The 14,511-nt window shown below is 38.2% G+C and overlaps 1 long non-coding RNA gene across 1 annotated transcript in view; it reads left to right on the top strand.

The window, feature by feature from the left end:
* Window positions 1–10,474, top strand: part of LOC108502315 — an 81,037-nt gene extending 70,563 nt beyond the window's left edge. Inside the window, exons 6-8 of the long non-coding RNA XR_001876450.1 lie at window positions 4,424–4,558; window positions 5,075–5,114; window positions 10,264–10,474. This is a non-coding gene — a long non-coding RNA (uncharacterized LOC108502315). The remainder of the gene's footprint in view (window positions 1–4,423; window positions 4,559–5,074; window positions 5,115–10,263) is intronic.
* The last annotated feature ends 4,037 nt before the right edge of the window (window positions 10,475–14,511 follow it).

The following is a 14,511-nucleotide window of genomic DNA, read 5'->3' as shown; positions in this document are numbered from 1 at the left end:
TTTCTTAATAGCAAGCCAGGTTGTGCCACAAAGCAGCCAAGTTCATGTGCAACATCATCTGTCAGCCTCAAAACTCTGAGATAGTTGAAAAAAAAAGTTCATGTCTATATTAAGAAAAAGGAAAGGGAAGATGTTTTCTGAAAACGTTTTACATTTTGTCCTCAAACAGATGAAACAAAAGTGCTACATAAAAATCATAGTCTGAAAAGAAGCCCCAGAAACAGAGGTAAAGGCTGTGCCCCCCTTTCATTTGATTTATTTCCAGAGTTATTCAGCACCAAGATATTCAATCCCTAACGTAAACCTGCAGGGAACATTATTTATCTTTAAGAAGACTAGAAGGCTAAAATAATGCAAACTGAGACTTCTGCCTTTTCACTGTGTGGGGTGGGAAGAAGAGATGGATTAAAGTGCTGTAGATATCAACAGATAGTTTAAGAAGGTGGTAGGGCTGTGATTCCTTGGAATGATTCAAGTAGCACGTTCATTCTCCTTAATGAAAGAAAGCTCCCAGTTTACACAGAAAAATGACAGAAATGTGGCCACATAGTGTTGGGTCTGTGCTATTCTGATTTGTTTATTTGATGCACCTGAAGTAGGTATTTCATTACAGAAGAGATAAGCAATAAGCTAAAAGGACCAGGTGTATATGTGCAATAGTAGAGGACTTTGCTGCCTGAGGGTAATTTTATCACACAAATAAATGTTCATAATAAAAAGGACCCGCATACCTTCGTAGTTATCACATTAGATATTATCCATCCTTCCTAATAAAAAATTATTAATAAGAATGAAACTGGCCTCTCAAACATCTGATCACTGCTTTCAGGGAAAGGGATCAAGGGGTGGTTCTCATTATTTTTTCAGACTTAGAAAAATACATTTTAATGAGGCTGTTTTAAGCTCTACACCCCCTGTCCTTCATCTGTCTGGCTTCTGCCATTCCCTCTCATGGTATTTCTGAGCTGAGGTCACAGATGCCTTAGCAATGTTAAAATACATTATGCATATAGGCCTCAAACATATGGGGGCTGCACTTGGAATAAGTTTAACTTTTAAGGCTGTAGGAATGCATGATCACAGTGCCTGGAACAGCTTTTTCAGTAATCTTTCCACAGGAAAATTAAGGGAAAAACACCAGTCAGGAAAGATTCCAGCTTTGAACAATTTGCTTCTAATGAAGAAGCTGGACACTGTTTGACTGGTGCTGGCACCTTTCCCTCTCCAGGGTAAGCAATTTCCAAAGTACTGAATCCACTGTTGTCTCTCAAGGCTTCATAAAACATCCTGGAGAAACACTGGTCCAGCTGACAGCTAAACAGGACAGGATTGCACCCTTACCACAAGACTCTGTTCATCCCAGACCATCTCCAGCCTGAAGCACTTGCACCTCCTGCTACTTCTAAGGCTGAAAGTTAATTTTCCTTTTGATATTCCTAAAATGCAGTCTTTCACAAATGTAAAGAGAGGAGAGGATCTGGTTCGGGTTCACACCCTCCCCTTCCAGTTCCTGCTGTGCCCAGGCCTTGATATAAATGATCTTTCCCTCTGCTCACTATGAAGCTTCCTGCCAGGATCATTTTCCATGCCATTCACCTCTTTATTTTTCCTATTGCCAGCTCCAGCTTCTCCTCTCTGTTAGATAAAAGTTATTTATCCTTACTTTCAAGATTCATTATAATTCACTCCCTACATTACCTCTCATCCAGAGATGGACTTTCTTCTCTGGTTAGTGCACAGTGCTGGTTTCAGGCACCCCTGGAGTACCTGTGAGATGCAGCTGAGCATTTATTCCCTGTCCTTTGGTTCTCCTCTGTGTCTTTGGCACAGGGGAATGGACAGATGGGAACACAGGAATGGACACAGGAGCCAGTGCTAAGGCAGTAAAACCCCTTGGATTGGACACAATCTCTTGTCACAGGCCTGAGAAGTGATTTGCACAAAGTACCCACAGCCCTCCCAAGCTAAATAATAGAAGGAAATAAATAACAGGGAAATAGCGGACATGTAATATGTAAATATTTTCCGAATTGCATCTTTCTACAGAAAATGTTACCCCATGTTGGCCAACAGGAGTCCTTGTACTACTTTCAGTGTGGTTTGGAAGAGGCCACGAGGCCACACACATTGGGAAGTTCTGAAAAATGACATATTGCAAAAGTAAAAGACAAACCCAGATGTCTTCTCCCTCAGTTTTCCAGGGGTGTGAGAGCAGAGCTCAAATGAACACACCTGGTACACTGTACCAAACTAAGGCTTCCCAAGCCACTAATACAAAAGATGGATCCTCAAACACCAGGCACAGGTGACAAGATAAGAAGCCCAGCACATCATGTATAAGATACGAATGGATCCATCTGTCAGCAGTCATTTTATGAGGGAATTGCTCCCAATTATGCCAGAAACAGCTTTTAATGAAATGTGATTTGAAAGTACTACAGAGGGGAAGAAAATGTGCAAAGTAAATTCCTGATACAGTGAAAATTGAAAAGAGTGATAGATTCTGCCATTATAATTGGCAAACAGGAGGGAGGGTTTTGATAGAGGTGGCAGTAGGACAGCTTTTGGGGCCGTATTTGGCTGGGATAGCAATCTTCTAATCATATGTCCAGCCTGTCTCCAGAGGTCATTTTCCAGGTACATGTTCAGATGAGAAATAGAGGTGTTATATGACAATTTCACTGATGGCTGCAAAGAAATGTTCATTACGTTGCCTTCTTGCCACAGGAGGGACCAGCCATGTATCAAATGGGGGAACAGGTGTCAAGGAAAAACTGGAGTTTAGGTATTCTGAATCTAAATCCTTCATACAGTCCTTTCTCTTATGACAGGAAGTCAATGAACCCATATTAAGTGGCAGGCAAATATTTTTTCCTCCCCAATTTCTTCTGAGTTTTGGATTTTTGGTTGTTTGGTGTGGTTTTTTTCATTATTTCATATTTATTATCTCAGTCATCATGAGAGCTGCTCTTCCCACAGCCTGGCTGCTGGAGGCACACCATTTATTTATTTTGGCAAAGCAGTCACCAGTGTTCTAGTCTGAGGGACGGGGTTTAATAATGCTGAATTTAAAGTTATTAGAAATACCATTGCTTTCACAAGTACACAAATATTGAATTACTACATCTATTGGAGATCGGCTGAATTACGAGTAGGATTTCATTGACTGATTTATGCTGGAAATTCACATTTACAAATTATATTCCCCAATAAACCAGGCTTAGGTATGACAGAGAAGTTATTGCTGTTACTCGTGAAATGTTTTCTACTTTGCTCTTTGTTCTTGGGAATGCTGTACACCCAACAATATATTTCCCGCATGAAATAGCTTTCCTGAAACATCTGCTGCCAGAAAGTTTGTCCGGAACTTGCAAATGATGGATGAATTTTTGACAGGTAATTGCAATTCAGATCAGATGCAGACAGATTTAGTACCTAGAAGCTCCCAGTTTATTAAAATCACCATTGATTTATTTGAGCACCCCCCTCTCTTTTCACCACCATTCAGAAATTAATCACTTGGGTATGGTGTTCAGGGCTCATCCAGCTGCTCCTAATATGAAATACATCAGTTTATCCCAACTTTATCTATCTCTCAGCACTTCTGGAGAACCTATCACCACAGTATCTAGTCACCACTAAACCCAACATCGACAATTAGTGGAAGCCTTTAATGAAGCTCCAAAGAAATTCTAGAATTTGTATTAGTTAGAGGGTTTAAACTCTTCAGACTTCTCTTCAGGCTTACTACAGCAAATTAAGTGTCATCACTATCCATCCCTCCTGTGAAAATCATGTTTATCCTTTTCTCTAGTAGTTGAAAAGACTGGAAGGCTCCATTGGTTTGATTCCCATCAGTACAGTGTTCTTCTTTTTACAGCATATAACAAATTCATTACTGAATAGACATATGTCACTGAAATATATATATATTATATATACACGTGGTGCTTTCACCAGTTCTCAGTGAAGTAAGCAAAGGTTCACTGGAAATATTTCACTCAGCTCTGGCAGTTTCCAGACAGATTTCCATCAAACCTTTTGGAAATTCAGACATTGACTTTCTTTGCAGCTCACATCTGTTCTGATAAAGGATTAGTTATGCATGGATAACAGCCATATGACCTCCAGCTATTTTTCTTATACCTTTCCCAGACTAAACAGAGCTAGGCAAGTGTGGGACATGCTTGGAAAAGAGCCATAGAAAGTTGGGGATGCTGAGGTAAAACGAGCACGGCAAATGCAGACACTTAGAGCATTTCTACTTGATTTAACCCAGAACTGTCATTACAGTTATTCCAGAATAGCCACTGAAAGTGACTCAAAGAGAAGAATGGCAGAAGGTGATGTAATTCCTTGGATATAACCTAAAAATACAAAACTGCCAGCACCTGATCAGAGATCCCAATATTCCCTCCTGCAGTAGGCACAAGCAGATGTCAAAGGACAAGTAAGACCCAACCATGGTACTCCTGTGAGTACTATTCCACCTGCCAATTCCTTCCAGCCCAGAGGGATTTTCTCAGCCAGATGTAATTTTGTGCATTTACTGTCAAAGGTAAGTACCATTTGGCTCATGTGGACCTAAGTGCCTGCTCCAATTTGTTTGTCATTTAAAGTCTATTTTGGATGCTGGTCTTGCCCTAAGCCATCGAATGTTGCTTTTATTATTCCATATGCCAGTAACTGTACTTAAAGAAGAAACCTAAAGGCATGTCTACTTTTGTGCAGATACCATAATCTCTTGCTGAAAACAACAATAAGGCTTGTTTTAACAACGACTTAAACTGGTTTAGCTGTTTGGCTGAAGGGAATGGCCATTGCTTGTATGTGCAACAAATGAATTACAGAAACATTATGCCTGTAGTTTATATCGTGCTCTTACAAGAATAGCTTTTCTTGCATAAAAAAAGCATATATTAAGAGTTTTAAGGTCAGTTTGTGCTTCTTCGGTCACAATAACTTAGCCAGATTTCTAGTGTACTCTTTTCTCAGCTGGCTATGAATAATGCCCACCTTGAGCCCTGTGGTTTCTGATTTCTTACAACTGACCCACCTGTCTGTGCCATTACAGGAGAGGGAAACACAGTTTTGCAAGATGTGATCCATCTCTGGTGAGTGGAAAAGGAGGGTAAGGAGTAATGTTTTTACCAATATTCATTCTCTCCTTAATTACACAGGTTGCTGCAAAGAAATTATTCTTCTGCCAGAATTTTGCTGGTATGAATGCTCATCAATCTTTTAATGATTTTAGATAGAATATGTGGATTCTCTCTCTCTTGCTTATGAATAGTGGTTTAAATTTTTAGCAAGCTAATATTTTAAAGAAAAAGGGCCCACAGTGTCTCTGACAAAGCTGATTATAGAATATCAGAATGAGGATACACCTCTATTAAAAACAGCTTTATAGGGAGTGAAGATTTATAGTGGTGTTCTGCTGATTCATGAATACTAGATATGGAAATCCATTTCTGGCAGCCACTCAGTGATGAAATATGTAGCATATAATGCATTTGTCTGTAAGACAAATGTGTGCTTTGGCTGATTAAAGAAGATATACGAACTTCTAAAAAAAAAGGAGAGGAATTATTCCCAGGAACAAACCAGCTAATTGTAAAACCAACAGGGAACCAAACGTATATGTTGAATAACTATATCATTTTTCCTAAACAGAAAACTTTGAATGTTAATTTCTAATATACTCTATATGCAACTCCAATATCTAAAGACCCATATATACTATTGAATATTTGAAATCTACCCCTCTGCTGGTTCTAGGCCTGTTTTCAGACAGGTGGCTCCTTGCACAGCAGGCACAGAAAGGTGGGTGAGGGTTTTTTGTTGATTTTTTTTTTTTGTTATCACAAGGATCTGTCAATCTAAGAAACAATTTTTTGAGAAAAAACAGTTCAGCCTCAAACATTGAACAAATGATAAAAGAAGCTTTTCAAAAATAGAAGTGCCTACATGTGTTGATAAGACAATATGTGAATGCTGATGAATAAATATAATCTGCTTGAGAAAGCTAAATTTCAGCTTGTCCTCACATATAAGCTATTTGCATTCCTACAGATGTGTTGATTTTACATGCCTCGTGGACAAGAAAATAGAAATGTTAAAAAACAGCTCTTCCCTATCTAAGGTTAGAAATAAATGACTCTGTTGTTCTGTCAGGTTCAGAGACTTGAAGCAATTGATGCTGTTTGAATAAAAAAGATCAGGATCCAAATCACTGAGCTTATATTTTAAAATTTCTGTAGTGCTCTTGCAGAAATAAGAGCAAACTGTGTAATGGGTTCAGGCACAAAACCCTGAAATATGAGGGCTTTGAAATCTGTAGATTTCTCTGAAACTTAATGGTTCCAAACACATTCTGTTAAGATTCAGCTTTGCTAAAAGAAGAGATAGTAGGTCTATGTATGTCTTTTAATTCAAAAAGGAAGACTGTGTGATAGCTCAGAACTGACAAATTTTCACATTTTTCCCCCTGGTTTTGTTCTAGTGGGTTTAATGGAATGCATGATGTTCAAAGGATGTTATGCTTTTCATATTTCTTTTCTCCATTTTCTCTTCTATCCCATAAGAAAAAGAAAGAGAAAAAGATAAATGGCAAGCGAGAGAGGGAGTGTTTGTTGCTTTGTGGCATACAAAATAGGGAGGGGGAAAAAGAAAGACACAAACCCAGAAAATTTCTAAATGTAATAAGGAACACACTGAAAACAGTTGTTACAAATGTCTGTGAAGTAGAAGCAACTATGATTATTTATAGTTTCTAATTTTAACAACTCCTATTTAAAAGCGCATATGTCATTTTCTTTGCACATCCATACCTTTTTTACCATGGTAGGATGGGATATAAAAATACATGGTGCAAGCCAAAACTACAGAGCAGCACAGCAGATGCATGGCATTATGTTTACTTTGAAGTGAAGAACTATGACATATTGCAGGAAAATTCCCAGTGGCAGAGCTGGCAGTAGAGCCTGTGTGGACAAGGCCCTATCCTGCCTTGTTTGTTAGAGGGATCAATGGATACTGACCACTAAGATGTAAGAGGGATGGTTTTTTGGCTATTCCTCTCCTATCAGATTGCAGTGGATAGTATTCCAGCCCTTAGACATGAGCTTGGAGCCATTCTGGAAAGCTGAATGAGGACCAACCATCTGGTGAGGCAGAGCAACCTGGTAAATCTCCATTTCTCCCAAGGGCTGCCCACAGATCCACACCGTGAATATCCCTGGTCGTGGTACTTTCAGCATAAACAGCCACGAATTGAAGTTATGTGTCTTGACCTTTCTAATCTTCTGACATCACATTCTCCCCACTTTACTTGCTACCAAGCTCTTGTCTGACCCATGGGCAGGGGTCACCCTCTGGGCTGCACTGCCCTTTGCAGCTGGAGATTACTTCCCCTTAATCTGATCCTCCATGTCCATTCTGTAAAGTTCATGTCCAACAATCCTGTTTTCTTTTAAAATCATGACAGAGTGTTCTCCTGCACAGTTGTTTACTCATGACTTCATTCAAGTCTTGAACTCTTCCCTCTCTGGCTCTCAGGCATGAATGATCCTTAGGATCAAAGCCACATAGGCATCGTTTAAAGTGACAGTGACTCCAGTAAGGACAGGAGAAGACAGGACAGAGGAGAGAAAAGGACAGGACAGGACTAAAAAATTTGATTGCATGACTGTTTTTACACCTGATAAGAGAGGTCACTGGAGTAGGGCCCAAATATACAAACCCAACAATTTCTCTCATACTGAGAATTTTTTCGTCAGCTGTAATTATTTCTCAGCCTCTTAGTAGTGGGGTCATAGAGGCTGGGACATTCTAATTGCACAAAACTGTGTTTGTTACACAAAATATTATAGGTCCTTCATTTAATACATTTGTGCTATCTTGGCTCATGTACTCCAAGGACATTGTGCCTTTTCAATGTCCCTTTTTGACACCCTCTGGCTGATAGGACAATTCAGCAGCAGCAATTCCCTATGTCACAGTTATGGTCTCGGTTCAACAAAAACATTAAAGCTGTGCCAAGATCCTACAGAAACCTGGAATAAGGGTTAAGTGGCATGCTTCAGGTTTTCCTCTACGAGCCCTACTATGCTACTGGAATCATCAAGAAACCTTGCCCAGAATGTACACACTTGCTCAGTAATTGCATCCTTTTATCTTCTTCTCTAGCTTTCCAGTATTGGGATTGAAAAATCCAGCCTAATTATTATCCTTCGGGATATCCTACAGGAATCCCATCAGATAAAAAAAATTGTTTCAACACCATGAAACATTAAACCACCATAAAACATTAAAACAGTGCAGAAGATCTGAGCCCAGGGCAGAGGTAGAAAGAAAACTGTGCCTGTTATTCAGAGTGTTTTGGTTTCTCGACTCTGCTAAAGAATAAACATATTTTCAGTAGCTTGAGGGAAGTAGACTGTGATGCCATAGCAAATGTGGATCAAAGCTGAACTCATCATTTGTATGATTCTCTTTGCACAGATAATAAAAACAACTAAAATAAGGAAATAACAAGTTATAAGTCATTGAGAGAAGGCGATGAGTTTACATGTAATTCCAAATAGTCCTTGTAATCAGTGTGCATTGAATAGTTAGTTGAAACAGATCCCTAAAGGACTCCAAACCTTTTGTCATTTATACCAGAACTAACCATAAGAAGGGATCTGATGTACAGGTGAAAGATGAGCTACAAACCTTTTTCACTTCTCTTAAAAAACTGACAATGTATAGAATACAGCTTTAAAAATTAATGGGACTGATCCTATTTCAGTGTTGTCTCATTAAACAGTGCATTAAAATAATAAAAAGATCCTGCAGCTTTGATAAAACATGGCATGCTTTGTGATTCTTTTTACACATAATGTTAGAATCATTTGGAGAACAGTAAAAATGGTTTCAAAGCTCTAGGCTGAAAATAAATCCATCTGATGTCCTCCTTTCAGAAGCTGTCCTTTCCTTGGCCATTGTTAATGTTAATATTTCGAGCAGAATAGTTCACACTGCTCTATCCAAAAAGGACTAGAAAATGGAGGTTCAGTCAAATATTTGACCATATTTTTTCACCAAGAATAGCCAAAGATACTAAATGTAAACACCAATGTCCAAGTCATTTTAGGCAGGAAAAGGGCATAAGGTCTCCTAACCGTGTAACACAGACCAGTTAAACAAATCTTTAGGGCATTTAACTAAAAGGGTTTATTATCTTAAAATATATCTATATTTAATATGAACTGATGAGATCTTTTCTTTTTGATGAAAATAAGAACAGAAAAACAAATTCCCTTCCAATTAAATCCTCAGAGATAGAATTAAACTCAATAGAATGGCTTTACTACCTCACCAATGGACTTTGGCATTAAGTCCCAAATGGGAAAAATTTAAGAATAGATTTAAGTTAAACTCTTTGTATGACAAGGAAGAAAACCTAACCAAGGATTGCAATTAACATTTTTATACCCACAATTCTATTTTACATATGACTTCCCTTACAACTCTTACTTTACTGGGAAGTGCATTTTTTCCAAGTAGAAATAAATAACTTAACAAGTATTCTTACTGAGAAGATGGTTTGATGTCTGTTGAGAAGTCTGAGCTATAATTTACAGAAAATAGGTTACCTAATAAAAACTCATTACAAAAGCAGCAGCATTGGAAAGGAGGAGGGTGGGTCATTTCTCACAAGGAAGTGATGCATTGCTGATCCTAATGATGTTTAAAAAAAATCAATACTTTTCTTATTTTTGCCTTTCCTAGGCTGATAGATTAATATCACTGTTTTTCTTCCTCCTGTGCTTCCACTTCACAGCTGATACTGAAGAACACCCTGTTAAAAACCAGTATATTTGTGTTTTAAGACTCCCTACGGAGGGCATTGCCTATGTTTCATGAGCCACCAGCTGTGGGAATAAGTAAGAACAGGCTACCACGAAAGGGCATTTGTAGGAAGAACAAATAGAACCAAAGAGGTTAATATGGTTGTACTTACAATTTAATAAAAAAAAACCAAACCAAAACACAACAAAACCCAGGTAGATTTACTGCAGTTGGAAAGGTTAGAAATATTAGAAAAATTACATTAAAGGCTAATAGAATATATGATGTCATTTTAGGTGCCTCCTGCAGCTTGTCCTTTAAAATACACCAACATCTTAGACATGGAAGGTCAAGAGAGGACAGAAAAAGCTACATATGTACCATCTCCTGTTTGTTTTCCTCTCTCACTGTTTTCTGTTTTCTCTGCAGTGACCTGATGAGAGATCATTAGTCTGGAAACCGAACTTGAACTTCAGAATCAGGATTGCAATGGGAAAGAATCACAGCAGAAGCTGCTTGGGTTTTTAGCCTGCACTTACATCAAAGAAAGAACGAAGTTTTAGAGTCATGGAAAATTAGAAAGAAAAAAGCACAAGATCATGACCGGAAAACGAGCACTTCCTTCTCACCATAAACTTGTTCACTAGGCAAGTATTTCACCTCTAATAAAAGTTAATACATGCTAAATCTGCAGTGAGTGCAGTTAAACATCACATATTACAATTGATGCACCACCCCCCACTCAGTAATGTCACTGAAATCAAACTTCAGCGTTTTACATTAATGTAATTTAAATAACCAATAAACAGCATATGGTAATGCTAAAACAAGGAAATGAGTCACCATGTAAAAAATTATTTCTTTTTTAAACAGAAGAAAGATTAAGCACATCTTTAGTGGTAGATTCATGGGAATAACTTAACCAAACAGAAATATGCCTGGCATAGCCCCAATATTTCCTGTTCCAATTAAGTATGACAAACCATTACAGAAGATGTGCAGCAAGTCTCTTACCTAAGCAGGGGTTTAGGATAGGACCAAGAGGTGATCTTTTTCCCTTATGTTTCTTTTCACTCTGAGAAGAGGTGCTGCAGCTACCAAAATGATGAAAAAAAAAAAGATCCTAATGGGCAAAATGCCCCGAGCTCATGAATTACAGAGAATTACACTGACTTTTCAAGTAGTTAGAGAATGATAAAGATTTTCATATAGAGGAAACTGAAAATAGAAAAAACCTGTTCATCATCATTAGTAGTTATTTTTACAGTGGTTTAGGGGGGACATGAAAGAAGAGAGAAGCCCCAACAGAGAGGTGTTAATGAAGGAGAAGAACTATCAGCTCCAGACCTACTGAAAGATTTGAGGTGAAGCAAGTATTGCTTCCCTCTCTTACATCATTCCACCCCAGCTGTAAGTTTTACTTATTTTTTCTTTTTGCCTGTCATGGTACAATATGTCAGCATAAACCAGGCTTTGATAATACAAAGAGCACATCATGTACAAGTGCTGTACAGTCCTTATTTCTTCAGATTTTGTTTCATTTATGTTTTGAAAAACAGCCACATATTGCTTCCACGCATTTTCTTTTATCCTGACAGCTCTTGATTAAAGACAATTCAAACTTCTCCGGGTTGGCCGACAAACTATTCTCCCTCATGGCTTAACATAGATTTTGTTATGGAGTAATGGTGTAAATATGGCAGGGAATTTATGAGAGTCTCCAGGATGTTATTTTTCATCTCTTTTTCCTACATTTTTAAACAAAGTGCTAGCTATACCATCAAAACATTTGACAGATGACCAGATATTTAAAAAATGCCAAATCCTGATCTAGTTATAATCGTTATAATCCCACAGAAGTATTCCCAAAGCTTTTATAACAATACCTGAGTTCAAGGTGGAAAGACTTAAACAAAATCCACTGTCTTCCGATGCTAAAACCTACACTATTGGATAAATAGGGATTTAGTTCAAATTAAACAGATGATTAAAGAAGAAAAAGCTCAGAGAATAATCAGCACTAATTATAGTGATGTTGCTAGTGTAATTAATCAGTTTTGCAACCTGCAAAATTGAGATAAAGAGCTGGAAGATCTAGAGATGAAAACTCACTATGTAGAGATTATGGACTGTTTTACCCAAAATAACACATTAACACTAATTTTTCTTGGGGGTGGGTTGTCTTTTGCCCCCTTTCTCCTGGCTGCTAAAGGGAGGAACCCGCTCTGTTTCCTACGCTCCTCAGCCCATGGAGCTGAGGCCACTTAAAATATCTGCAGTGACCTAAAAAGGACAAATAATATTAACCTAATCCAGCCATTCACACCCATATCTATGCACTCAAAGAACTTATATCAAAGACTGTTGTTGTTTATGAAGCTATTTTTCAAAAGCATGTAAAGTTCTCTTGCACCATGCACTGGTAAAATGAACTATAAAAATAATTTTACAGTGACATGAAAGCTATAAATCATAAGGACAGAAATTCATGGATGTACCTTTATCTAACGTGCTGTCCTTGAGTCCTCCTGTTAAGCTTTGCATACAAGAATATAGCAAAAACTCTCAAATAATCTGTGATTTTACATATTAGCTGTAAAGTGGTGTTTGTCATAATGAATGAGTAAATACTGTTCATCTCAATTGTGTTTCAACATTAGTTTTATGTTGTCCTGGCCCTGTAGGTTCAAGAAGTAACCTTAGCACTACTTCAGAGTAGTTTTTGTGATTTAATTTTATATTTATGTCTTTACTCAGCTGCGAGAGATTTTTCCAATAAATAAAGAGAGGGGCCATGAATCTTCCCTTCCAGCTGTAAATTCTTGCAGCAGGCTACATTTTTAGTGATGCAAAGGCTGGCGCTCGTCAGCTCTTTCACGATAAATATATCAATGTCCCTCTGAAGCCCCCGGTGGAAATATGGCTCCAATTTTTTTCTTAAAAACATGGATCAATCATTGTTGCCCTTGCCTATTCTTTTCTGTCAAATGCTCCAAATGTGCTGGAGTATCTGTAAAAAGTTTGAGAAGCACTTTGGCTACACACCTTACAATCCTGTTGAAGAACACAACTTTGGTGCGTCTCTTGCTTGCTTTCCTGGAGATATTCAAGGAGCTGGTCCCCACTCAGAGATGAACATGACTAATGGCAATCCAACACATTCAATAGACTTTATCAAGCAGTGGAAGGGCCCTTCTTGCCCGCAGCAGACCCTGAGATCAGGATCTAACAGCTCCCTGTGCCTCTGGGCTCTAGGTTACGTATTCCATACCCCGGAAGAAAGCACCAAATGCCCCACCAGTAGATACAGGGCAGAGAAAGATTATAGGTTTACATGGTAAAGTAGCTTTCCAATTTAGTAAAATTTGAACATTTGAGTTAAATTAATAAATTGAATTAAATTAATTAGAAATCTAATTTACTAAAATTTAGAAAGTAAAACTTCCCAGTTTACTGCACTGGCTAGAAATTTTTGTTCTGTGCTTAGTGAATTTATTCAGTCTTTTGTTAGATAAGTAACCCTTCCTAAAAAAAAGGCCATTTCAGACCAAGGAGATTACTGGAGAGATAGTAAGAACTAAACACTTTATTATTTAACATGGTATTTGGGTTTTGTCCACTAGTGATGAAGGAGACCCAACAACTTTTCTGATGTCTAAGTCTCTTATCATAGTTATATCAGCCCTTGCAGTTGGATTAAAACATCAGGGCTTTGAAATTCCAGAAGTTTGTGACTCACAGAAAGGAAATTGCAAAGGAGAGAAAGGCAGGAGGAGTGAGCTTCCCCTCCTGTGAAGTTCGCTACTCAAGCTTTTTTGCCAGTGACACACTCATGTCCACCCAAAATGTAACGTGTGGAAGTGGCTTTGATCCTTTTCTCTCTAATGATCTGCTCAGTCAGAACCTTGTCATGAAAATGTGACACCACCATCTTGTTAATGCTCACCTTCTGGAAGAGCTGTGCTTTCAATGAAAGCATCAAAGATCTTCCTTAATCTACTTTATGGCAAAGTCTCTATTTTATGGCCATATACACTAAAAAAATCACAATATTTGAAGTTACAGTATTGCATAGCTGAATCCAGCCCAGTACAACCCACCAGTGACTGCCTGGACAACCTCAAAGATCCCACAAACTGACAAAACCTATTTCTAAAACACTATTATCAATATTGGCTTTTTCTCAAGAAAAACCCAGACTAAAGGAAGGGAGTCTGTATGAAACTCAAGCTGATAAATACCACAGCTAACAAAGAGAGGACACACTGCTTCTTACAAGTAAGAAATTACTACGGTTTCTTAAATGAGTTGTCTAACATACACTACAGAGAAGTAATTCTTGTAAGGAAGATTATAATCCTCAAAAGTAATTTGTTTAAGCAGTCTTGTGATGCACCAAAAAAAAAAAATTTAAAAAATAAGGAAAAACCCATCCAGATCCCTGACAAAGAGCACCACCAGGGCTGCTGGCAAGGCTGTACCACACTCGAGTCCAAGGGAGTAGGGGCTGGCTCCAGAATTCAACAGGAGAAGCCAGGACTTTGGCTCAGCAGGAGTGCAGGAGCTGTTATCCATCAGACTCTGCAGAAATACCCCTTTCCTAATTGTTTTCAAGCCTCAGGCTCCAGCCACATACAAGAATCTCCACCAAACACCATGAAAGTAATTGTGACTTTT

The sequence above is a fragment of the Lepidothrix coronata genome, unplaced genomic scaffold, assembly GCF_001604755.1.
Source record: "Lepidothrix coronata isolate B3197 unplaced genomic scaffold, Lepidothrix_coronata-1.0 Scaffold116, whole genome shotgun sequence".
NCBI classification, from domain to species: domain Eukaryota; kingdom Metazoa; phylum Chordata; class Aves; order Passeriformes; family Pipridae; genus Lepidothrix; species Lepidothrix coronata.
This window is presented reverse-complemented; position numbering and strand designations above follow the sequence as displayed.